This window comes from Bos indicus x Bos taurus, chromosome 22, assembly GCF_003369695.1.
Source record: "Bos indicus x Bos taurus breed Angus x Brahman F1 hybrid chromosome 22, Bos_hybrid_MaternalHap_v2.0, whole genome shotgun sequence".
Classification (NCBI taxonomy): Eukaryota; Metazoa; Chordata; class Mammalia; order Artiodactyla; family Bovidae; genus Bos; species Bos indicus x Bos taurus.
Genome location: NC_040097.1, coordinates 46,826,019 through 46,853,742, shown reverse-complemented (window position 1 = coordinate 46,853,742; position 27,724 = coordinate 46,826,019). Strand labels below are relative to the sequence as shown.

The window sequence follows — 27,724 nt, the reverse complement described above, 5'->3', positions numbered from 1 at the left end:
AAGGGACTCTCAAGAGTCTTCTCCAACACCACACTTCAAAAGCAACATTTCTTCAGCTTTCTTTGTAGCCCAACTCTCACATCCATACATGACCACTGGAAAAATCATAGCTTTGAGTAGACAGACCTTTGTCGGCAAAGAAATGTCTCTGCTTTTTTAATATGCTATCTATGTTGGCATAGCTTTTCTTCCAAGGAAGCAAGTGTCTTTTAATTTCATGGCTGCAGTAACCATCTGCAGTGATTTTGGAGCCACCCAAAATAAAGTCTCTCACTGTTCCCATTGTTTCCCCATGTATTTTCCATGAAGTGATGGAACTGGATGCCATGATCTTAGTCTTTTGAATGTTTAGTTTTAAGTCAACTTTTTCACTCTCCTCTTTCACTTTCATCAAGAGGCTCTTTAGTTCTTATTTTCTTTCAGCCATAATGGTAGTGTCATATGCATATCTGAGGTTACTACTGATATTTCTCTAGGTAATTTTGTTTCCAGCTTGTGCTTCATTGAGCCCGGCGTTTCACATGATGTACCCTGAATATAAGTTAAATAAGCAGGGTGACAATATACAGCCTTGATGTACTCCTTTCTTGATTTGGAACCAGTCTGTTGTTCCATGTCCAGATCTAACTGTTGCTTCTTGACCTGCATATAGAGTTCTCAGGAGACAGGTAAGGTAGTCTGGTATTCCCATCTCTTTATGAATTTTCCACAGTTTGTTTTGATCCACACAATCAAAGGCTTTGGCATAGTTAATAAAGCAGAAGTAGATGTTTTTCTGGAACTCTCTTGCTGTTTTGATTATCCAGTGGATGTTGGCAATTTGATTTCTGGTTCCTCTGCCTTTTCTAAATCCAGCTTGAACATATGGAAGTTCACGGTTCACATACTGTTGAAGCCTGGCTTGGAGAATTTTGAGTAGTACTTTACTAGTGTGTGAGATGAGTGCAATTGTGTGGTAGTTTGAACATTTTTCGGCATTTCTTTCTTTTGGATTGGAATGAAAACTGACCCTTTCCAGTCCTGTGGCCACTGCTGAGTTTTCCAAATTTGCTGGCATATTGAGTGCAGCATTTTCATAGCATCATCTTTTAGGATTTGAAATAGCTCAACTGTAATTCCATCACCTCTACTAGCTTTGTTTGTGTGATGCTTCCTAAGGCCCACTTGATTTTGCACTCCAGGATGTCTGGCTCTAGGTGGATGATCACACCACCATCATTATTCTTGCCACCTCTTTTTAGTATCTTCTTTTAGGTCCATACCATTTCTGTCCTTTATTGTGCTCATCTTTGTATGAAATGTTGCACCGGTAACTGAGGAAGGCTTTCTTATCTCTCCTTGCTATTCTTTGGAACTCTGTATTCAAATGGTTATATCTTTCCTTTTCTCCTTTGCCTTTCATTTCTTTTCTTTTCTCAACTATCTGTAAGGCCTCCTCAGGCAACCATTTTGCCTTTTTGCATTTCTTTCTTTGGGGGATGATCTTGACCACTGCCTCTTGTACAATGTCACGAACCTCTGTCCATAGTTCTTCAGGCACTCTGTCTATCAGATCTAATCCCCTGAATTTATTTGTCACTTCCACTGTATAATAGTAAGGGATTTGATTTAGGTCATACTGGAATGGTCTAGTGGCCAGTATTACCCTGATGCCAAATTCAGACAAACACATTCCAAGAAAAGACAATTTCTGATCAATAGCCCTTATGAATATAGATGCAAGAACTTCAACAAAGTGTTCACAAACCAAATTCAGCAACATATTAAAGGATTACACATCATGACCAAGTGGAATTTATCACAGGAATGAAAGGCTAGTTTAGCATCTAAAAATCAATCGATGTTATGTGCAACACAAATAGAATAAAGGACAAAATTATATGAGCCTTTCAATGGTCACAGAATAAGCATTTGACAAAATTAAAAACCCTTTTAGTATTAAAAAAACACTCAACAAATTATAAAATAGAAGAGAACTTTCTCAAATTGATAAAGGGTATCTGGGGCAAAATTTACAGCTGACACCATACTTACATGGTTTAAGATTAAGAACAAGACAGATGTACATTCTTGCCATTTATATTCATCATTTTATTGGAAGTTTTGGTTATGGCAATTAAGCAAGGAAAGAAGTAGAAATCACCCAGAAAGGAAAACTCTGTTTGCAGATGACATACTCTTACACACAGAAAATACTAGTGAATCCACTAAAGAACTATGAAAAATAAACAAATTCAGCAAAGGGGCAGAATACAAGATCAATATTCAAAAATCAATGGTATGCCTGCACACTAGCAATGAAGAATGTAAAAAGGCAACAGAGAAAACAACTGCATTACAATAGCATCAAAAAGAATATTTAAAATTGAAGTTAAAAGAAGTACATGACTTGAAAGCTGAAACATTCTAGGAAACATTAAAGAAGGTACATAAACAGCGAAACACGTCATGTTCAAGGGTCAGAAGAGTTAATATTATTAGGTTGTCAATATGCCCCAAACTGATCTGCTGATAAAAAGCATTCAGAGCTGCAGCTGGATTATTTTTGCAGAAATTTGATAAGCTGATCTTAAAATTCATTAGAAATGCAAGAGACTAATAGCCAAAATGATCTTTAAAAAGAAGAATAAATTTGGAAGGCTCACATTTCCCAATTTTAAATTCTGCTGCAAAGCTACCATAATCCAGTCAATGTAGTACTGGCATAAGGATATACAAAAGATTAGTGGGATAGAATTTAGAGTCCCAAATTCTACACTTACATTTATGGTAAACTGATTTTTGACAAACATACCAAGACAATTTAATGGGGGGGAAAATGGCCTTTTTAAACAAACTGTGTTGAGACAAGTAGGTCTCCACACACAGAAGAATGCAGTTAGACCCATACCTCACACCTCATCCAAAAACTGACTCCAAATGGATCAAATATCTAAATATAAGAGCTAAACATACAAACATATGGCATCACCAACTTGATGGACATGAATTTGAGCAAGCTCTGGGAGTTGGTGATGGACAGGGAATCCTGGCGGGCTGCAGTCCATGGGGTTGCAAAGAGTAATTACACCTTTGTGACTTTGGGTTAGGCAATGTTTCTTGTATATGACACCAGAAGCACAAGAACAACAAAACTGATAAATGACTTCATCTCCATATATGAGGAAAGTGAAAAGATCACCCACAGAACAAGGGAAAATTACTGTAAATCTAACACATAATACGGGACGTGTATGAAATTAAAAGACGCTTACTCCTTGGAAGGAAAGTTATGACCAACCTAGATAGCATATTCAAAAGCAGAGACATTACTTTGCCAACAAAGGTCTGTCTAGTCAAGGCTATGGTTTTTCCTGTGGTCATGTGTGGATGTGAGAGTTGGACTGTGAAGAAAGCTGAGCGCCGAAGAATTGATGCTTTTGAACTGTGGTGTTGGAGAAGACTCTTGAGAGTCCCTTGGACTGCAAGGAGATCCAACCAGTCCATTCTGAAGGAGATCAGCCCTGGGATTTCTCTGGACAGAATGATGCTAAAGCTGAAACTCCAGTACTTTGGCCACCTCATGAGAAGAGTTGACTCATTGGAAAAGACTCTGATGCTAGGAGGGACTGGGGGCAGGAGGAGAAGGGGACGACAGAGGATGAGATGGCTGTATGGCATCACTGACTCGATGGACGTGAGTCTGAGTGAACTCCGGAAGTTGGTGATGGACAGGGAGGCCTGGCATGCTGCGATTCATGGGATCACAAACAGTCGGACATGACTGAGTGACTGAACTGAACTGATACACACAAAATATAAAATATCTTACAACTCAGTAATAAAAAGACGAATAACTTAATTTTTTAAAGGGCAAAGAAAAAAGGACAGTTTTTCCCCAAAAGGTATACAAATGGGCAATAAGCACAGGAAAAGATATTCAACATCATTAGCCATCAGGGAAAAGCAAATCAAAACCACCTTGAGATACCACTTCACACCCACTATGATGGCTATAATTAAAAATACAGATAATGACAAGTGTCGGCGAGGGTGTGGGGAAACTAGAACCTTCACACACTGCTGGTGCTAATGGCAGCTTTGGAAAGCACTGTATTTTCTCAAAAGGTTAAACATAGGCTGGCCTTAGGACTGAGCACTTCCACTCCTAGATACACACTCAAGAGAAAGAAAGCATATATTTACACAAAAGCTTGTACACAATTGCTAAAAGCAGCCTTAATTCAAAATTGCCAAAAAGTGGAAACAACCCAAATGTCCATCAATAAATGGATAGACAAATACTGTATATCTATACAGTGGAAGACTATTCACCACAACAAAGAAAGAAGTACTTATACTGCAAGCTAGAAACATGAGTGGACCTCAAAAAACACCATACTCAGAGAAAGGCCACATATTATATAGTTCCATGTATAAGAAATAACCAGAACAGAATACAAGAACAGAAAGCAAATCAGTGAGTGACAAGGGTTTGGAGGGGAGAGTATGGGGAGTGACTTTTCATGAGTATGAAATTCCTTGCTGGGATGACAAAGGTGTTCTATGATCAGATAACAGTGATGATGCACAACTCTGAAATACACTACCCAGCAGTGAATTGTACACTTTAGAGGGGTTAAGTTATGAGTTCTTTCTTGATACACCTTTTTCAAAAAACCAGTAACAACTCTGCACAGTCTTCAAGAATATCAAAGAGCAGGGAACACTTACTTCCCAATTCATCTGCTAAGATCAACATTACCCCGATACCAAAACAAGACAAAAATCATATAAAAAAGTAAACTACAAAACAACATCCCTCATGAAGACAGATGCACAAATTCTAAATAAAATTATAGCAACTCCAAGCCAACAAAATATGACAAAGATAATGATAAAATAATATCTCTTGACAAAATGGGGTGTATCCCTGGAATACAGGTCAGTTTAACGTTCAAAAAAATCAGTCAATGTAACATATCATATGTATTGATTTCCAAGGGTTGCCATCATAACGAAGGACCACAAACTGAGAAGGCTAAAAAAACAAAAACTGATCTTCTTGTAGTTCTGGAGACTAGAAGTCTCATATCAAGGAGGGGACATGCCTGGAGGCTTCCCTTCTGAATCCTTCCTGCCTCCCCCAGCCTCTGAGAGCCCCAGATGTGCCTCGCCTGTGGCAGCGGAGATCCAGTCTCTGCTTCCGTTGTCACACAGTATTCTCCCTTGTGTCTCTGGCTTCTTACGGCTGTCTTACAAGGACACCAGTAATAGTGGGTCAGGGAGCCCTCACCATTCCAGGATGACCTCATCTTAACCAATTATGTACATGATCCTACTTCCAACTAAGGTCATATTCTGAGGTACTGGGGGGTGAGGGTTTTAATACATCTTTGTTAAGGGATACAGTCAATCCATAATATCATATTAATAATTTAAAAATAAAAACCACAATCATCTCAATAGAAAAAGTATTCAATATGCAACACCTGTTTCTAACAAAAACTCGGCAAACAAGGAGTAGAAGGTGATAAAAACATGTCAGAGACTGAATGCCTCACTCTGATCAGGAAGACAGAGAGGAACATCGGCTCTCACCACTTCCAATCAACAGGGAAGTTTCTGGCCAGTGCAGCCGGGCCAAAATGAATAAACAAACAAACAAACAAATATAAGAAACTCAGATTGGAAAAGACTTAACTGCTTATTTGCAGAAGACATGATTCTTGATGTAGAAAATTCAGCGGAATTCACAAACAACCCACTAGAGTCCAAAAATGAGTTTAAAGGTTACAAGCAAAAACATGAAATGGAAAAGATAAATGCAACCCAAAGCTCATAGCAGCAATATTTGCTATTGCCAAGATACAAAAGAAACCTGTGTGTCCATCAACAGATGAATGGATAAAGAAGATGCACTATATAGATAGACACACACACACACACACATATACACACACACAGATATATACACATACATATGCCAATGGAATACTACTTGGCCACACAAAGAATGACATTTGCCATTTGCAGCAACCTGGATGGACTTGGAGGGCATTATGCTCAGTGAAATAAGTCAGAGAAAGGAAACATAGTATGACATCACTTTTATGTGGAATCTTAAAAATACAACAGACTAGTCAATACAACAAAAAAGAAGTAGACTCACAAACATGGAGAAAAACTAGTGAAAAAACTAGTGTTTACCAGTGGCGAAAGGGTAGGGATGAGAGCCAATGTATGAGTGGGAAATTCAGAGGTACAAAGTATTCTGTATGAAATAAGTTACAAGGATATATTGTACAATGTGGGGAATATAACCAATATTTTATAATAAATATAAATGGAGTACAACCTTTAAAAATTATGAATCACTATACTGTATACCTATACTATGAGATCAATATAATACTGCATAGCAACTACAATAAAAAATTTAAAACAATTTAAGGGAAATAATCAGATGTGAGTATATTTGCATGTACAAAGTTATTCACTGCATTGCTGTAACTGAAAAAACTATAAACCACCTAAATGTCCATCAATAAATATAATCAGATCAGATCAGTCGCTCAGTCGTGTCTGATAAATAGGTACTCACAAAAAAACAAATAATATCATGTACCATAACATCCAAAAAAGTGAAATATTCAGGGATAAGTCTGAAAAAGATGAAAGACCTATACACTTAAAAATACAAAATATTGTTGAGATAAATTAAAGAGGACCCAAATAAGTGAAGGGATACACCACATTCATGAGTGGGAAGGCAATTTTGTTAAAATGTCATTCTCTCCAAATTAAGACTAAACGTAATCCCAGTCGAAATCCCAATAGGGTTTTCTGTTTGTTTGTTTTGGCAGAAATCAATAAGTTAATTCTAAGTTTTTATATTATATACATATATATCAGTTGGAACGTTCTCTTCATTCTTGTTTTGTCTTCCCTTTATGGCTCTTAATACTCTCCAACCACTGAAACACTTTCCCCACTTAAGATGTGCAAGCTCGCTCTCCTTGTAAATGCTCTAGTCTTCCCTTCTTAATCAAAAAAATAATTAATTACTTTGGCTGTGCTGGGCCTGAGTTGTGGCATGTGGGATCTTTTTAGTTTTGGGATATTTTAGTTGTGGGCTTCCCTGGTGTCTCAGATGGTAAAGAATCTGCCTTCAGCGCAAGAGACCCAGGTTCGATCCCTGGGTTGGGACGATCCCCTGGATAAGGAAATGACAACCTACTCCAGTATGCTTGCCTGGGAAATGCCATGGACAGAGAAGCCTAGCAGGGGTCCGTGGACTCACAAAGAGTTGGACACAGCTGAGCGACTAACACTTTCACTCTAGTTGCAGCATGCAGACTCCTCAGCTGCAGCATGGGGGTCTAGTTCCCTAAGCAGGGATGGAACCAGGGCACCCTGCATTGGGAGTGCCGAGTCTTAGTCACGGGACCACCAGGGAAGTCCCCTGATCTACTTTTCTTTTCCTTTTGTTCTTCCTTTAAATTCTTAGACAGTATTCGTAAATTGTCATTAATAACACTGTGGTGTTTTTATTATCTATTTTCTCATACTATAATCACTTTTTAAATTGCGATGAAGTCTGTCAAACATAAAGATCTATGGAGTATTGCAAGATAATTACTGATGATCCAACAAATGCAGTTTTAAGCTCCTCTGCATACCCTTAACTCTCCTCCAAATCCTTATTTATCCAGTATACTGACTTTATCAGTAACTGTTTTTTAAGTTGCAGGTCTATTGGTAACAATGTCGTGTGTGTGTGTGTGTGTGTGAATATGATTATTTAGTTTAACAGATACTTCAAAGTTCATCATTATTTCTCAGACCTTTTATAAAGTACTCCATCATCTTCTGGTTTCTATTAATACTCCTGAATGATCCCCTGTCAGAATGACTGGAATGTTGATTGACAATCTGCCTTTTCTCTTTGACCCTTGTAAAAAAAAGTTTCCTTGACTTCGTCGTCTTCATTATCCATTTAGCTTTGCTCAATATGCTATTTTGTCTTTTTATTGGATTTTTATATTCTATAATTATGGTTTTCTTTTTTTTTTAATTTTTATTTTTTAATTTTATTTTATTTTTAAACTTTACATAATTGTATTAGTTTTGCCAAATATCAGAATGAATCCACCACAGGTATACATGTGTTCCCCATCCTGAACCCTCCACCCTCCTCCCTCCCCATACCATCCCTCTGGGTCGTCCCAGTGCACTAGCCCCAAGCATCCAGTATCGTGCATCAAACCTGGACTGGCATCTCGTTTCATACATGATATTTTACATGTTTCAATGACATTCTCCCAAATCTTCCCACCCTCTCCCTCTCCCATAGAGTCCATAAGACTGTTTTATACATCAGTGTCTCTTTTGCTGTCTCGTACATAGGGTTATTGTTACCATCTTTCTAAATTCCATATATATGCGTTATTATACTGTATTGGTGTTTTTCCTTTTGAACTTTTGTTCTTTGAATGTCTCCTAGAGCATTTTTACAATCCTTGACCCTTGACTGAATTTTTGTTTTTCTAAATTATATTTCTTTTTGATTTTTTAAATTATTGAAAGATTATTATAACACATTTGTGGGAGACTTGGTAAACATAGAACAAAGTTACACATAGTTCCACTATATATTACAATTATTTTTTAAGTAGATAAATTCAGATTTTTATTTGAAGTTTCAGTATCAAACTCTCAAAACTTAATAGAATGGACAGAAAAGTAGAAGGACACAGTAGACCTAAAGAGCAATGAACCAATTCAACATTATTAAGACTTATACAATTTTCACAGGCTTGCCTGTGGCTCAGATGGTAAAGAATCCCCATGCAATGCTGGAGACCTGGGTTTGATCCCTGGGTTGGGAAGATCCCCTGGAGGCAGGCATGGCAACCCACTCCAGTATTCTTGCCTGGAGAATCCCCACAGACAGAGGAGCCTGGCAGGTTACAGTCCATGGGGTTGCAAAGAGTCAGACACAGCTGAGCAACTAAGCACAGCACAGCATGCAATGTTTACACACCCAGGAGGATACAAATTTTATTCAAACTCTCATAGATTATAAACCAGGAGACACTGGAATACAACCAGGGACATAAAACAAGGTGCAAAAATTTCACAGTCTAAAGGTATTGAAATTATACAGTCTGCTCTCTTATCACAGTGGAATTATGTAGAAATCAATATCAAACAATATTTGAAAATAACCCACATATTTTCAAGTGCAATGTGACGTTTACCAAGAGAGATCCTTGACTTAGCCATTAAAAGCCTCAATAAAGTTAGAAAACCGAAAAAACACAGAGGGTAACTACAGAGAAGAAAGCTTTGAAATGAGCAATTAATATCAAAGATACTTAACCCCATGTATTTGGAAATCAAATGTCTACTTTTAAATGATGGGAGTATCTAAGAAACCATAACAAGGAAAAGTAGAAAATAATGTGTAACAGAATAAAAATGAAAAGAGAATTTATCAGAATTTGTTGAATGCTGAAGAAGGCTGAGCACCAAAGAACTGATGCTTTTGAACTGTGGTGTTGGAGAAGACTCTTGAGAGTCCCTTGGACTGCAAGGAGAGCCAACCAGTCCATTCTGAAGGAGATCAGCCCTGGGATTTCTTTGGAAGGAATGATGCTAAAGCTGAAACTCTAGTACTTTGGCCACCTCATGCGAAGAGTTGACTCACTGGAAAAGACTCTGATGCTGGGAGGGATTGGGGGCAGGAGGAGAAGGGGATGACAGAGGATGAGATGGTTGGATGGCATCACTAACTCGATGGACGTGAGTCTGGGTGAACTCCGGGAGCTGGTGATAGACAGGGAGGCCTGGTGTGCTGCGATTCATGGGGTCGCAAAGAGTCAGACACGACTGAGCGACTGAACTGAACTGAACTGAAAGTTGCTCAAGGCTATGGTTTTTCCAGTGGTCATGTATGGATGCGAGAGTTGGACTGTCAAGAAGGCTGAGTGCTGAAGAATTGATGCTTTGGAACTGTGGTGTTGGAGAAGACTCTTGAGAGTCCCCCTGGACTGCAAGGAGATCCAACCAGTCCATTCTGATCAGCCCTGGGTGTTCTTTGGAAGGAATGATGCTAAAGCTGAAACTCCAGTACTTTGGCCACCTCATGCGAAGAGTTGACTCATTGGAAAAGACTCTGATGCTGGGAGGGATTGGGGGCAGGAGGAGAAGGGGACGGCAGAGGATGAGATGGCTGGATGGCATCACCGACTCGATGGACATGAGTTTGAATGAACTCCAGGAGTTGGTGATGGACCGGGAGGCCTGGTGTGCTGCAATTCATGGGGTCACAAAGAGTCAGACACGACTGAGCGACTGAACTGAACTGAAAGTTGCTCAATGTAACCAAATACAATGTGGAATCTTAAATAAGGTATGAAAACAAATAATGGACACTAGCATAAAATTTTGTGAAATTTGAAGAAAAATCTGTACTTCAGTTAGTACTGTATCACATGTTAATTTTGTTGTTGTTGTTGTTTTACAACATATTTCTTGTATTTTCAGAATTAGATTAGAAGTTTCAAGCTTTGTTGAAATTTTTTTTTAATCCCTAAAATAATAAGCCTTCTAGACTTTAGTAGTAACACTAGAGGCCAGAATAAACGGAATTATATCAAAATTTTGAGTGAATACAAATTAGAAATCTAGCATTCTAGTCATACTTAGTTAAACAAGTGGAACCAAAATGTCATAAATTTTTTAGCTGAGCAAAAATTCTAAGTTTTCTAAAATAAGTATATTATACATATTATTTATATATATGTACACAAAAGCTTTTCTGCTTACTACACTTGATAAAGGCTTGAGAAAGAAAAACTGAAAACAGAACGAAGTTGGAAAACATAAACTAAATCACATCTGGAGATTTGGAGGAAACAAAAAACAATACCTGGGCATTTTATATTTTTCAGAAATGTTACAAGATAATTCTAATATGCATTTGAATTTTAAAAAGTGATCACAGGTTCTATTAAATTGTAGTTTCATGTTACAGAATTCTATTATATTCTGGTTGACCGATCATGATGCAATGGTATTAAAATGAATAACAGTTACATAATCACAATAGTAAAAGATGTTTATTAGTTTTCACAATGAATAGCCAGACAAGAAATAAAAGATAATTACAACTGCAAGCCATAAGAGGAACATAATTAACCTAACAATATGAAATAATTACATCTAATTTGGGGCGATAGTAGAGTGATGTGTTAGGACACACACAAGGCACTTGTTGCAGAACTCCCTGTGCAATACAGTATATTCTCAGGATTTTATTTTATACATAGTATCAATAGTGCATATGTGTCAACTCCAGTCTGCCAATCCACCGCCCCGTTCCCTCTCAGTATCCAAGTACCTGCTCTCTACATCCGTGTCTCTATATCTGCTCTACAAATAAGATCATCTATGCATTTTTCTAGATTTCACATATATGCATTAATCCTGATCATATACTGAGAGAAACCATACTTCAAAAAACATACAAGCACCTCAGTGTTCATAGTAGCACTGTTTATAATAGTCAAGACATGGAAGCAACCTAAATGTCCATCAACCAAGGAATGGATAAAGAAGATGTGGTACACATTACTCAGCCATAAAAATGAACGAACTGGTCATTTGTACAGACATGGATGAACCTAGACACTGTTTATATAAAGTGAAGTCAGAAAGAGAAAGATAAATATCCCTAAAATTTTAAAGAGGGGCAATTTCCTGGGTACCCTCTGTAATGACCCTCACTAACTCACAAAAGGCAAATACAAGACTCATTATAACAAATGACAATGGCTGGAGAAGGTAAGAAGGACTAAGGTAGCATATAATAGTTTCTGCAACAGACAGTCATAATTTATTATGACCATCAAATAATGCCGAAAGAGACCTGAATTTTAAAAAATGTATTATAGAATTATAGTTTAGAATTCTGCAAAAATGACTGCTGAATCCAGGATATTGAAAAATACCTGGAGTCCTCTTTATGCTAAAATAATCCCTTTCTGCAAAGCTCGTATTGAAATAGTAGAGGTTTGAGGTAGAGAATATACTCCAAAGGAAAACACATAGGCGATAATACATTCATCTCTAAAAATGGATTTTATTTTCAATAAATGAACGGATATTTTATAGTAAAATTACCAAGCTAATAAAATTAAAAAAACCACTTCCTAACAGTAAAACCTTACCAAACCAGGCAATTTTTACAACTGGAAGAAGAACATTCTCTGCATAAAACTGGTTAATCATAGTTATGGCTTTATTATCCAGACAATGTGCATAAATTCCACACGGCAAAGTCTCAGCTTCACAAACTAATGGTTCATTTATTCAAAGAGACTGATCCAGAATTAAAATGAGACCGTTGGTCTGAAGTATCACGCTGTAGGATTCTGTTGCCCCTAAAGCAGCTTTGCTGGGAGGCTCTGCCCCTTGCACGCCTGTGACCTGTGACACTGCAGGAGACTCACTCATCGGAGCTGAAGTGGTATGCTTCCCACCAACAGGGCCGTCAGGCCAGCTCACTTTGGAGCTACAGGGAAATTGCTGGAAGTACCCTGGGGTCCATTATTTCAGCACATTAATGAGGCTGTTCACAAAGAGAGTTTATTACAGTAAGAGATAGATGTTTATTAGATCAGTGATACGATTACAGAACACGCTGTATGGGAAGGGCCTCTGGGAGCCGTAGGCAGGATAATTTTGCAGGCATTAAACAAAACAAAAAAGCCAAACATCGTTATCAAAACTGTTAACTTCACTGCATCACAGTCACGGCTAAATATCCATACTACTAAATATCAACATTATTTTTCTGCTTCAAAAATGATGTGCAGACAGGCTTTCTGAATTTGTATAAAATCAAACTTTTTTTTTTTTCAGGGTGGCAAAAATAAAACAAACTCAGAGTGTTTACTGCTCATCTTTTAAATACAGTTCATTTCTAAAGGCACCTGGGAATTACATTTGGAGGTGGTAGCCATGAGGGTTTTTCACCGCATGTTAATATATTACTAGTAATAAAGACAAGACCACCATCAGAACGGACACAACGGAGAGAGAGAAGAACACAGTGATGGTGGCAGTTACTATGTGCCAAGTGCTGTGACAAGAGTTCTTCACACATTGTTCCTTTAGCTTTCCTAAAACCCCATGAGGTGTTAAAATTTCCTCCTTTTTTTGACATGGAAATGGAGACTTACTAACTTGCCCAAAGCCTTTCATCTGGTAACTGATGAAGCCAACTCAACCACAACTAAATGAATGGGTGTTCAGAGATGACCCAACTGCATCACGGAAATACCAGGCATCTTGCCAAACAGCCTCGTGCGCATGTGTGTTCAGCTGTGTCCGACTCTTTTGGGACACTATGGACTGTACTCCATCAGGCTCCTTTGTCCACAGAATTTTTCCAGGCAAGAATCCCGGAGTTGGTTGCCATTTCCTCCTCCAGAAGATCTTCCTGACTCAGGGACCTAACCCGGATCTCCTGCTTCTCCTGCATTGGCAGGCACATTCTTTTCCACTGTGCCACCCCAGACAGCCTCACACGGACTGTCGAATCAACCAGCTAATATAGTTTTGTTTCTCCCTTTAAGAGATGTAACCATTTCCCTTTTTGTTGCTGCTGCTGCTGCTAAGTCACTTCAGTCGTGTCCGACTCTGTACAACCCCATAGACGGCAGCCCACCAGGCTCCGCCTTCCCTTGGATTCTCCAGGCAAGAACACTGGAGTGGGTTGCCATTTCCTTCTCCAATGCATGAAAATGAAAAGTCAAAATGAAGTTGCTCAGTCGTGTCCGACTCTTAGCGACCCCATGGACTGCGGCCCACCAGGGTCCTCCGTCCATGGGCTTTTCCAGGCAAGAGTACTGGGGTGGGGTGCCATTGCTATCACCTATAAATACAGAGTTCAGTATCACTAGGCTATTAGCCCCTTGGAAGACAAAGCAATAGCGGTTTCCACAGTTTAAAAATCTAGCATACACTGTAGGAGGTGTAGACATTAAACACCAACATTGGCAAAGTAAAATGCAACCAGTATGACACTGAAGTAGATATAAAGTACATACACACACACACACACACACACGTCAAGCTATGTTATCCACAACACCTCTTGACTTTAAATGGAGTTTTCATCATCACCCCAAATGTCTTGATCATGACTATTTCTACTTGATGAATCAGTGGAGAAAAGCTGTCTTTCCACACTGAAAATGCTAGTTTCTCTGGAGGATCACACAATGTAAAAGGAAGGCTCTTCTGGTAATCCCTGGGCGGGGTTGGGAGGGGCGGTGGGTCATATCAGAACAGCTCTCCTGCTTGGCGGCTACTACTCACCTTCTTTCCTGTGCTATAGAAGAATCACTATGGTTTCATCCCCTTTAGTTTTATTAGGAAGATATCCAATTAGGTCAAAGAGATGCTATTTTCACAGGACGTGTTTTCCTATTGTCTCTTAGAACACAAACTACTTCCAATTATGTAATGATTGTGGTGCAAAGAACAAATAGAACCAACTATATTCAAAGAAATGTATTTTCATAAGATATATGTAGGTGCTACCCCCACTAACCTAACAATTATATGCCAAAGGATAAAAAACAAAATCTTAATAGTATGTGATGTTTGAAATCTTTTACAAATATACTATCACATAGATGTCCACCCTACTCCTAACAACAAAATAATAATCCTGCTGCTGCTGCTAAGTCGCTTCAGTCGTGTCCGACTCTGTGCGACCCCACAGACAGCAGCCCACGAGGCTCCCCCATCCCTCGGATTCTCCAGGCAAGAACACTGGAGTGGGTTGCCATTTCCTTCTCCAATGCGTGAAAGTGAAGTCGCTCAGTCGTGTCCGACTCTTCACGACCCCATGGACTGCAGCCTACCAGGCTCCTCCATCCATGGGATTTTCCAGGCAAGAGTACTGAAGTGGGGTGCCACTGCCTTCTCCAATAATCCTGACTAAACCAAATACCGAAAGGTAGAAAGCAATCAATCATGACAGTACCAGAAGAAAATACAGATGAATATATTTATATTCTTGGAATGGGAAGACCTTTTAAAAGATGACATAAAATCCAAAAGTCATAAAGAAAAACTCATAAAAGTGACTACTAAATGAAAACTACCTTTAGAGCTAAAGTACCAAAAAAATTAGAAATACAGAAAGAAAATAAAAGGTATATTTGTTATGACAAAATAATAAACATCTTACTAGACAAAGAATTCTTAAAAATCAACAGAAAAGAGTAAACTAAACAGAAAATAAATCAGCAAAGAATACACTAAAGGAATTTATAGAAAAAGATACACCAGTGGCTAACAAACCCACCAAAGATGTTAAATTACATTAAGAATTAAATAAATACAAAACACCAAAGACATACAAAACGTCATCTACAAGAAAAGCAAAATGATGTAAGTTCATAAAACTCAGTATCAGCAAGGCTGTGGGGAAATGGGTAGCCTTTCTTTTAGTGAGAATGAAAAAGTCTACCTTTTAAGGATGGCAATGTGGCAACACATATTAAAATTTTAAATTTACAGCCTTTTCAACTAGTATATTAGACAGGATTCTCCAGAAAAAGAGCCAACAAGAGATATATAATTATGCAGAAAGAGATTTATTATGAAGGACTGGCTCCCATAATTATAGAGGCTGAAAAGTTCCATGGATTTGCCATCCAAGAGCTCGAAGCCCAGGAAAGCTGATGGTATAATTCTTATCCAAATCCAAAGGCCCTGAAAACCAGGGGAGCAAACGGTGCAAACCCTAGTCTGAGCCTGAAGACCCAGGATCCAGGAGTTCCAATGCATGAAGGCAGCAGGTGAACATCCAGCTCAAATGCACAGCACGTGTGCCTTCCTCTGCCTTTTTGTTCTTTGCAGGCCATCAAACAGTTGAGTGATGCCTATTTGCATCAGTAAGGACAATCTGCTTTACTGAATCTACTGTTCAAATGCTAATCTCTTCCAGAAACACCCTCAAAGGCACAGCAGAAACAATGTTTCACCTTCTGCCCATAAATCAAGATTATCAAATAATTTTTTTTTTAATTTTTCATTCATACTTTTTGGCATCATGTATGTGAGGCTCCAGCATAAAAAACATATTATTTTATTATTATTTTACATTTTGGTACTTTATATTTTCCCAGTGTTAATGCTCAAAGTGTTTTGAACTTGATTTTTAAACAATTACTAGTACAGGAAAAATGAGGTTAGCTATCAAATATTCAATTTGTTTTTCTCTCAGTGATAAATTAAGAGAAACTGATAACTGGGTAACACATTGAATTGTCTGTATTTGCAGTGTTTCTGCATGATGGATTTTGTAATTATCTTGGTCTCCACATTCCAAACAGCTTTGAGGTTTCATTTACATGAAATGTGAGTTTCCTATTTTTGCCTCAAGTGTATCTTTAATTATGTGCAAAACCACGCTTATTTAAAAAAAAAAGTTATAAGCTGAAAACTTAACCCTTCAGTTCACACTAACAGAAAAGAAAGACAGGAAAAGCTCAACGAAACAGCTTATCCTCACATTTACTTCTCTGTAAAATGAGTGTTTGTCTACTGCACTTGAAAGTCTATAGTCCAACAGGCATGCTCGTGATGGCAGAATGATGACAGGAAGTGCATTCTATATGGCAAGTCTTTAGTGATGTCCCACTATTGTTCCTGAAGATGGTTCAGTTCCAAGGATAGACAGACATTATGGAAACCTGACTACTAATGACCCTAGGGAATCCAATCAAAATGAAAATAAAAATAACGAACAGAAGGTACGCACACAGGCACACAATCCACAACAGAACACATTGCTAAGAAATATGCTAACAAGTTCAAATCAGTCAAGGCTGATGAGTCTCAATCTATTTTACCAGATCATGTAGACATGGCCCAAAAATAAGTCTAAAATGGTTAGGATTCAAGTGAGAATAAATCCTAACTTTGAACTAAATACCAATACAATTACTTCCTGGCCCAAGTGATACCTTACAAGTAGGAACATGGAACTGCATGCAACAAAGATTCTTTGAAAATATTTTTGGAAAAATATTACACCTTTTCTGCTACTGATACTAGGTATTTTTCATTCTCTCTTGAGTGAATTTTAGAATGATAGAAAGGGCCAGAAGAACTTCTCTGGTCCAATTACTGACTTGGCAATGGCACCCCACTCCAGTACTCTTGCCTGGAGAATCCCATGGATGGAGGAGCCTGGTAGGCTGCAGTCCATGGGGTCGAGAAGAGTCAGACACGACTGAGCGACTTCACTTTCACTTTTCACTTTCATGCATTGGAGAAGGAAATGGCCACCCACTCCAGTGTTCTTGCCTGGAGAATCCGAGGGACGGGGGAGCCTGGTGGGCTGCCGTCTATGGGGTCGCACAGAGTGGGACACGACTGAAGCGACTTAGCAGCAGCAGCAGCAGGTGACAAATGGTCATTTCAACTCCCTGGTGAATCTTTCAAATAAACGGGATGAAAAAGGTGCCTTTGCATATTGTGTCAAATGGCTGTGCTGGGCCATTGTATAAGGACATGTTAGAGCCTGTCTGCCCAAAATGTCCTGCTTGGGAAGGGGGACCAGGGAGTCATGCTCTTTGACAGTAATTAGAGAGCAGGCCCAGGGGCTGCTGCCTGTGACATGTCTACTCAAAAGGGCATCAAGAATGGATTATTACTCAACTCTAAAAAAAGAATGAAATATTGCCATTTGTAGCAAACTGGATAGACCCAGAGCTTATCTTATTAGGTGAAAAGTAAGTCAGACAGAGAAAGACAAATATCACATGCTGTTGCTTATATGTGGAATCTAAGAAAAAGATACAAATGACCTTATTTACAAACCAGAAATAGATCCACAGACATAGAAAGTAAAGTTACAGTTAGCAAAGGGAAAAGAGGGCAAGGGGAGGGATAAATTAGGAATCTGGAATTAACATGTACATAGTACTAAATAGGCAAACAATAAGCATCTACTGTATAGCACAGGGAACTATACTCAATACTTTGTAACAACCTATAGATGAAAAGAATCTGAAAAAGGAATATATGTGTATGTATATATGAATCACTGTGTCGTACACCTGAAAGTGATGCAATGCTGTAAATCAACTGTACTGCAATAAAAAAGGAACAATATCTTTAAAAAGAATTAATTGATTAGCAAATCATGCCCCCCTTCCCAAAAATACCTTTCTGTACATCAAAAAAAAAAAAAAAATCTTCACCTGTTTTCTTCCTAAAATAAATCACGATTCTTATCATTCATGGATGCAACACAGGCGCCAAGACATGTAACTTACTGAGTCTCAAAGTAGAAGAACAGTATTTTTAAATTCAAAATGAACTTTCATGCTCTGTTGAGACATACCTAGCTGCTTATTTTGGAGGACTGAAATACAGTTTATTATAGCAGTACAGGGTGAATTTATTGCCACAGGAAATCCAACAAAATTGCTCATCGCCTCCACAGAACAGAACAGTATGTTGGCCTTTACTGGCAGAATTAGAGTGAATTCTGTTGTAGCAGCTACTGTGAGAAACTTAGGAGTTGCAGAGCTGGTGAATATTTATGAAGTTTTCCTACTGAGCGGGCCGCTGGCAGAGAGGATGGAGAGATACCTGCTTCAAGGTGGAGTTACCTGTCAGATCTGACTCGGATTTCAAATCCTAAATTTAGGGGGGTAAAAAACACCTCACTGTTTACTAAAAATGATACAGTGTGTTAGGAAAAACGCTCAAAATTCCGAAGCTAAAATTACACTCCAGGTACAATTCTCCATCTGATGGAGAGAATGTCAGCTATCTCGAGAGTGGAAAGAGCCAGACCAAGCAGCTCCCTTGCTGAGCTTCCATGCCTCACAGCCTACACTCTGGGCAGAGCAAGAAGACCCTTTGGTCCCCGCTGGTGCAGTGTGACAGCTCCCTCCAAGGCCACCTTCTGGACACTCCTGAGTGGAGAATGCTTCCGAGGCCGAGGCTGAACGTCTGCTGTCCTGTGCCCCCTCGGGAGGATCCTTGTCCCTCTTCACTACACTAAACCTTCCTGTTTTATGACTCACATCCTAAACCAAAATTTTAATTAAAAAAACTTTCAAGAAATACCCCGTTAAATCTTTGGTATAAATCACCCCACCCTCCCTTCTTTTGGTGTCCTTTATATACACATGCATACAGCATGACTTAAATCAGCTCTTTTTACAATTTTGTTTCCTAACTAGGTTTTGGCACTTGTTATATCTTATCCATGTACTCCACAGTTATTTATTGACAGCGTGTGGTGGCCAAGCATTTTGAACGTGCTGGTAATAAAGCTGGGAAGTGGACAAGTGACTTCTAGTCAAAACAGTGTATGACTTCAAATTTTGCACCAAAAACTGCATAACCACTGAAAGAAGAAAAAACAAATTAAGATACAGAGAAATATCTTTGTGGACCACAAATGAAACAAACACACAGAAGCTCGAGGTTCAAAGCTGTTAGAAGCAGCAACTAGGAGCACCAATGTAACTGGGGCCAGAGCCCATGTGGGGCTAGGACAAAAGTCAGGCCCAGAATGTGAAGTGGAGGCTGGCGTTCCCTGTCCACCAAAGGAAGCTGAAATAGCTGTGCCAGCCTTGGGGCTTCCATGAACAAATGAAGCTGCTCTACTGAAAACAGCAGCAACAGAACCTGTGCCAAACCCTTGACAGGCCTGGTGTCTAGATCTGTGATACATCCAGTATCACCATAATATGGGAATTTGGGGACCCGGAGCAGTCAAGGTAAGCACAGCAAACCATTCGCACAGAGAAAAGGAACAGCAGCCTCATACAGTACAAATAACTTCTACTCTTAATGAGTCTGACTAGGAAGGAAGCCTAAAATGAAGACCACTGAACACAAAGACTACCAGAATTCACTCTGGAAGAAATGATAATAATAGAGTAACTTCAAAGGGACTTTATTTTTTTAAGTTTCCTTCAAGCATAATTAGCAGGCCAAAAAACTGTACATATTTATAACATATAGCAATCAAGATAAGAAACATATCCACAAACCTCAAAAGTACCTTTCCACCAATGCATCGCCATTTTGATTATAATAACTTCACGTACATCTTGACTTGAGGTAGTGTTAAACCCTTCAACTTAATTTTCTTCCATAGTTGCCTTGGCTATACTAAGATTCTTTGTATTCCATGAACATTTTAGAACAAATTAAACAATTTCTACAAAAACAATTCTCCTGAAAAAATTCCCAGAAACACAAAATCTTCCAAGACTGAATCATGAAGAAGCAGAATATTGAACAGAACTGTAACAAACAAGGAGACTGAATCAGTATTAAGTCTCTGCAGACCACAACAGAGCTGAGACACTACAGGAGGAAGTGAAGGCGTACAAACAAGGCCGGATCCTTGGCCACACAAAGTCAAAGTGTTAGTTGCTCAATCATGTCTGACTCTGCGACCCATGAAACGTAGCCCACCAGGCTCCTCTGTCCATGGGATTTTCCAGGCAAGAATAATGGAGTAGGTTGCCATTCTCTCCTCCAGGGGATCTTCCTGACTCAGGGATTAAACCCGGCTTGCCCACATTGCAGGCAGACTCATTACTGCCTGAGCCACTAGGGTCCTCAGCTACACCTCAAACACCAATTCAGCTGCCCATGCCAGATGCCAACTGAGATAATGTGATTTTTAAAAAGTCTATTTTTCCTTTTATTTATTTATATTTTTGGCCACACCTTGCAGCTTGCAGGATCTTAGTGTCCCAAACACTTCAGAGTTTCACTAATGAATTATGTCAAACATTTTAAAAAGAACTAATACTAATTCTTCTCAAACTTTCCCCAAAATTTGAAGAGAAGGGAACATCTAACATATTCCATGAGTCCAACATTATCCTGATTCTAAATCCAGAAAAAGACATTATAAAAAACAGAACTACAGATGAATAACCCTAATGACCCCTGATGCAAAACTCTTCAACAAAATTCTGGAAAACCAAGCTTATCAGCATATTAAAAGTATCAAATGCCACGAACAAATGGGCTTTACTCCTGGAAAGAAAGGATAGGTCGGTATATGAAAATCAATCAAAATAATACACAGCAATATTACCCAAAGCAATCTACAGATTCGATGCAATCCTTCTCAAAATCCCAACAAAGTTTTTTGCAGAAATAGAAAACCCCATCCAAAAATCCATATGTAACTTCAAATGACCCAAAATAGCCAAAACAATCTTGAAAATGGAGAACATAGCTGGACTTGTAGATTTTGAAATTTACTCTATAATGATCAAACACATGTGGTAACAGCATGAAGACTGACATACAGACCAACAAAAGAGAGATTCCAGAAATAAACCCCCACATACATAGTTAAATAATTTTTAACAAGGGTATGAAGACCATTTAATGGGAAAAAACAATCTTTTCAACAAATAGTTCTGAAAAAACTGGATATGCACATTCAAAAAGAATGAAGTTGGACCCTTATCTAACACCACACACAAAAATAAACTCAAAGTTAATGAAACACCTAAATGTAAGACCTAAAACTGTAAAATTCTGGGAAGAAACATAGGGAAAAAACCATGATACCAGATTTGGCAATGATTTCTTGGATATGACACAAAATGTACAGGCAACAAATGAGAAATTAGGCAAATCATGAAAATTTATGACAAGTTTTTAAAACTCTCCATCAAAAGACATTATCAGCAGAGTAAAAAAGCAACCCACAGAATGTCATAAAATATTTTCATAACATATTTGATAATGGATTAACATTCAGAATATACAGGGAGTTTCTAATACTCAACGACAAAAAACAAACAACATAATTAAAAACTGGGCAAATAACTTGATTAGAATAACCATAGGATCTAATAATTTCATTTCTGGCTATAGTCAAAAAAGTTGGTGCAGAGTCTCCAAAAAATATTTGTACATCCATGTTCGCAGTAGCGTTATTCACAATAGCTAAAACTGGAAAGCCACCCACATGTGTCCAGCAACAGATGAATGAATAAGCAAAATTTGGCCTAGACATACAACAGAATATTATTCAGCCTTAAAAAGGGAGGAAATTCTGACGTATGCTAATACAGATGAACCTCGAGGGTATTATGACAAAAGAAATAAACCATTCACAAACTGACAAATGTTATATGACTCTACTTATATGAGGTGATTAGAACAGTCAAAATCACAGAGACGGAAAATAGAATGGTGGTTGATAAGGGCTGTGAGGAGTGGGGATTGGACAGTTACTCTTTAGTAGGTAGAATTTAAGTTTAAAAGATGAGAAGAATTACAGAGGTGGTGATGACTGCACAACATTATGAATGTATTTAATACCAGTGAACTATGCACTAAAAATGATTAAGAGGGTAAATTTTGCCCTTCTTCCTTGCCCCAAATAATGTAGTTAGTTATTCCCTCCACAGGCCCCATGGAACGTAGAAGTATAGCACAAAATTTTCCACATTGCACTGACTCAACATTCAAAAAATTGTTTCATGGCATGCAGTCCCATCACTTAATGAAAGATAAGGAAAAAGTGGGGACAGTGACAGATTTTATTTTCTTGGGCTCCAAAATCATTGCAGACGATGACTGTAGCCATGAAATTAAAAGATACTTGCTCTTTGGAAGAAAAGCTATGACAAACCTCTGCATACTAAGAAGCAGAGACATCACTTTGCAGACAAAGGTCTTTCTAGTCAAAGCTATGATTTTTCCAGTAATCATGTATGGATGTGAGAGTTGGACTATAAAGAAAGCTCAGTGCCAAAGAACTGATGCTTTCGAATTGTGGTATTGGAGAAGACTCCTGAAAGTCCCCTGGACAGCAAGGAGATCAAACTAATCAATCCTAAAGGAAATCAACCCTAAATATTCATTGGAAGGGCTGATGTTGAAGCTGAAGCTCCAATGCTTTGGCCATCTCATAGGAAAAGACTCCGATCTGGGAAAGACTGAGGGCAAGGAAAGAGGATGACAGAGGATGAGATGGTTGGAGGGCATCACTGATTCAACGGACATGAGTTTGAGCAAATCCCAGGAGATAGTGAAGGACAGGAAAGCCTGGCACGCTGCAGTCCACAGGGTCGCAAAGAGTTGGGTACGACTCAGCAACTGCACAGCAACAACAACACTGTGTGATAAGCTGGCGTGTTTGTGTATGCAATGGCCGCTCCTTGATCTTATGCAGGATGCTTATGAAGGGATGTTGAGCATCTTGTATATTATCAACTGCAGAGTATATGCTGGATCTCTGTAATTAAAAAATTTTTTGTCAGGAGGCTACAAGTTTACAAAAAGAACTGCCAGACATGTCACTAAAAAAAAAAAAATCCAGCAAATATTTTAGGAGCTCAATAGTGGAGATATTAGATGAGGACTGCAATCCTACCCAAGCGGCAGAGTCAGTGTTGCAGTGGATGAGAAAGGCATGGCTAATATGAAAAGTATAAGCCAGGCTAAAGACTGGCAACTTTGGCATATAATAAAGAAAAATTTAAGACCAGTTATCTCTTATAAATTTGAAAATACCTATGTTAATATAGGGAAAAGGAATCTGTAGCATATATTTTTAAATAGCAATTAATTACCTATTTACAAAATTCATCCTGGAAGTACAACCTGGCTTTCTATTTAAAAAAAAAAAAAATTCAGGTCAAGCAATTACTTTGATTTATCTTTTCTTCAGGAGATACAGTCAAATTGTTACGTCTCTGATTGGCCATATCTTATACTATAGTTACCAACTGAGGGTTCAAAGATCCCCTTGAAATTATGCATTATGTAGAAAACTTAGAATATAGGTAAGCCTATGCATTTTTCTGGGAAGAGAGTCTAGAATCATCATATTCTCTAACCAGACTTAAAATCACTGTCTTATTCTCATAGTTCATTATGATTCCATAGGGTATAGTGTAAGTATGGTTTGGCAGGTTTCATATTCCCTGAAGGATAAGTATGCTTACGTTCATAGGACCCTATCTGAAAAGAACCTCAAAAGCTAACAAGTTCATTCTCCTTCCTTTAGGCAAAATACCTCTACAATTACCCAAGTCCAATGAAAACTAAAAGTCTGCTTATTTTTCCCTGTGGGAAAGCAATTCCAACACCTCATTTTGTAACTTATTACATTTTTTAACAACCATTGTAAAATTTATCTTTGGTCTGTACGTGCTCCGGTTGAGGCCCTCAATAGCTTTATGTCTGTTTTTCTTTACTTTATACAGAGATATAAATGTGTATTATCTTTTCCAGAGAAGATAAATTGAATGTTTGCTGCAGGCTATTTTTCAAGCTAATGACTTCAGTGATAAATATGTATGTATACAACAGAGTTCACATACCTTGCGTAAATGTTTGGCCAACGTACTAGAGCCTAAGTGTGATTAAGTTACTGGTAATAAGAGTTCAGAGTTCCAAAGGCCGGTGAAAATATCTCAGAGGACACACTGCAGCAAGAAGGGATGGTACCAATTTACATTCCAACCAACAGTACAAGAGGGTTCCCTTTCCTCTTCATCCTCTCTAGCATTTATTGTTTATAGATTTTCAGATAATGGCCATTCAGACTGGTATGAGGTGATACCTGATTATAGTTTTGACTTGCAGTTCTCTAATAATGAGAGATGTTGAGTATATTTTCATGTGTTTGTTGGCCATCTGGTATGTCTTCTTTGAAGAAATGTCTGTTCTGGTCTTTGTCCATTTTTTGATATAGTTGTTTGTTTTTCTGATATTGAGCAGTATGGAGATCTCTCAAAAAGTAGGAATAAAACTACCATATAACCCAGCAATCCCACTATTAGGCATATGCCGTAAGGAAACCATAACTGAAAAAGACACATGTACCCCAATGGTCATTGCAGCACTATTTACAATAGCCAGGACATGGAAACGACCAGACAGACCTTTGTTGGGATTACTTTTTTTTTTTACTTTTATATTACTTTTTAATATACTGTCTAAGGAGCAAGAGTATTTTAATTACATAGCTGCAGTCACCATCTGCAGTGATTTTGGAGCCCAAAAATATAAAGTCTGCCACTGTTTCCATTGTTTTCCCAGCTATTTGCCATGAAATGATGGGACCGGATGCCATGATCTTAGTTTTCTGAATGTTGAGTTTAAAGCCAAATTTTTCACTCTTGTCTTTAACGGTCATGAAGAGGCTCTTTAGTTCTTCTTCGCTTTCTGCCATAAGGGTGGTGTCATCTGCATATCTGAGGTTATTGATATTTCTCCTGGCAATCTTGATTCCAGCTTGTGCTTCATCCAGCCTGGCATTTTGCATGATGTACTCTGCACATCAGTTAAATAAGCAGGGTGACAATATATAGCCTTGAAGTACTCCTTTCCCAATTTGGAACCAGTCTATTGTTCCATGTCCAGTTCTAACTGTTGCTTCTTGACCCTTCAAGTCTGTCCTTCCTTGGTTATTCTCCCTCAGCTTTTGAATAACTTATAGGGTTCTTTGTAAAACTTAACATTTACTCTCAATTACTGTTTAATAAGTCTTTATATTGAAATTCTCCTGTTTAAATCACTATGTGTTTTTTGTCTTTTGGTGGGATCCAGAGAGATACAATCAGAAGATCTTTGTGCTCATTGAGAATATTTGTTAACAGTGTATTTTTAATTGTTTTCATTTTTCCTTCTAGTGTAACTGTATTATGGTTAAAATATGTTGTCTATACAATTCCTCCTTATTGATATTCTTCTGATATTTACTGATATTCTTTTAACCTAATGCATGGTAAAGTGTTTCCAGAAATTCAAAAAGGAGGTACAGTCTCAATTTTCAGGGTAGAGAGACAGATATGTTTCTATTAATCTTATTAAAGTTTTCATATCCTCTATGCTGCTGCTGCTTAGTCACTTCAGTCGTGTCCGACTCTGTGCGACCCCATAGATGGCAGCCCACCAGGCTCCCCCGTCCCTGGGATTCTCTAGGCAAGAACACTGGAGTGGGTTGCCATTTCCTTCTCCAATGCAGGAAAGTGAAAAGTGAAAGTGAAGACGCTCAGTCGTATCCGACTCTTAGCGACCCCATGGACTGCAGCCACCAGGCTCCTCCGTCCATGGGATTTTCCAGGCAAGAGTGAGGGGTCAATTAACTTTTTCTGTAAAGAGTCAGACAGTAAACATCACAGGCTTATGAGCTACAGAGTCCAGGTTGTAACTCCTCAACTCTACCATTGAGATGCAAAAGCAGCTGCAGACAATGCGTAAATGAACTGTTTGTGTGGCTGTATTCAATAGAACTTGACTTACAAAAAGAGGGTGGAGTTAGCCCACATTGCCTCATCTGTCAACCCCTGATCTACATTATCATTTTTATCTACTTGATTCATCAAGCAATGAGAGAGATAGGTTGCTGCTGCTGCTGCTAAGTCACTTCAGTCGTGTCTGACTCTGCAGGACCCCATAGGCAGCAGCCCACCAGGCTCCCCTGTCCCTGGGATTCTCCAGGCAAGAACACTGGAGTGGGTTGTCATTTCCTCCTCCAATGCATGAAAGTGAAAAGTGAAAGCGAAGTCGCCCACTCGAGTCCGCCTCTTCACGACCCCATGGACTGCAGCCTACCAGGCTCCTCCATCCATGGGATTTTCCAGGCAAGAGTACTGGAGTGGGTTGCCATTGCCTTCTCCAAGAGATAGGTTAGTCTCTCACTACTGTGTTTTAAAAATATTTTTCCCTGTATGTTCTGGTTCTTCTCCCTTTTTAGAGTTCTATGCTCTGTATTTGACACAAAAAGTTCATAATTATATCTTCCTGTGCATTTTATTCTTTACCATTGTAGAGTGCTTCTCTTTGTCTTGATAAAGCTTCCTTTGCTTTGCATTAAACCCTACATCTAATTTAGGAAAACATTTAGAAAGAAAATACACAATAAGACAATAAAATTAAGACTAAAGATAAGCTTAAGAATAAATCTAGTTGGAATAAATTCAACTGTTAAAAGAAAGCAAATCTCAGAATGTGGCAAACACCAAGATCCATCCATAAGAGACATATGTGAAAAAGAGAATCCTAGAAGTTTACCTGAAATAGATTCTTCATCTGCTTTGAACTATTTTTATTGTTTAAATCTTATATGCTATTGATGTAAGTATTATCCTACAGATCACATATTGCATCAGTCATATTTAACGAGGATGTTCCGAATCTTTTATACGTCCATAAAGAGAGCATGATTTGGGTTAGCCTTCCCTCTGTTCACTGGAGCCCCATTTGTATTTCCAAAATATATAAAGAGCTCACACAACTCAATAACAAAAAACAACCCAAGCAAAAAATGGGCAGAAGACCTAAATACACATTTCTCCAAAGACATACAGATGGCTGACAGGCACAAGAAAAGATGCTCAACATTGCTAATTATCAGGGAAATGCAAGTCAAACAGATAATGAGATTCATTTGCTCCAAACTCCAAGTCTCCATTAGGTTCTCTTCACATACTTTGTAGTCTTGTGCAGTCTCCTGTGTAATTTCACTTATTTCCTTCTATTTCTATGGAGACAGCAGTCTGCCTGTGCTTCTGCATTTTAGGGGAATCCTGCATGCCAAGTAACTCTAATATATCTTTCTGAAAGAGAACTGATCCCCACAATGGATTTCTTCTTCCTTCTTGGAATTCATTGATTTTTTTTTTAACCTCATACC

The 27,724-nt window shown here is 38.4% G+C and overlaps 1 protein-coding gene across 4 annotated transcripts in view; it reads right to left on the bottom strand.

Annotated features, from left to right (window-relative positions):
• The window catches only part of ULK4 (unc-51 like kinase 4), a 519,962-nt gene that overhangs the window by 122,363 nt on the left and 369,875 nt on the right, over positions 1-27,724 (bottom strand). The window lies entirely within an intron of this gene.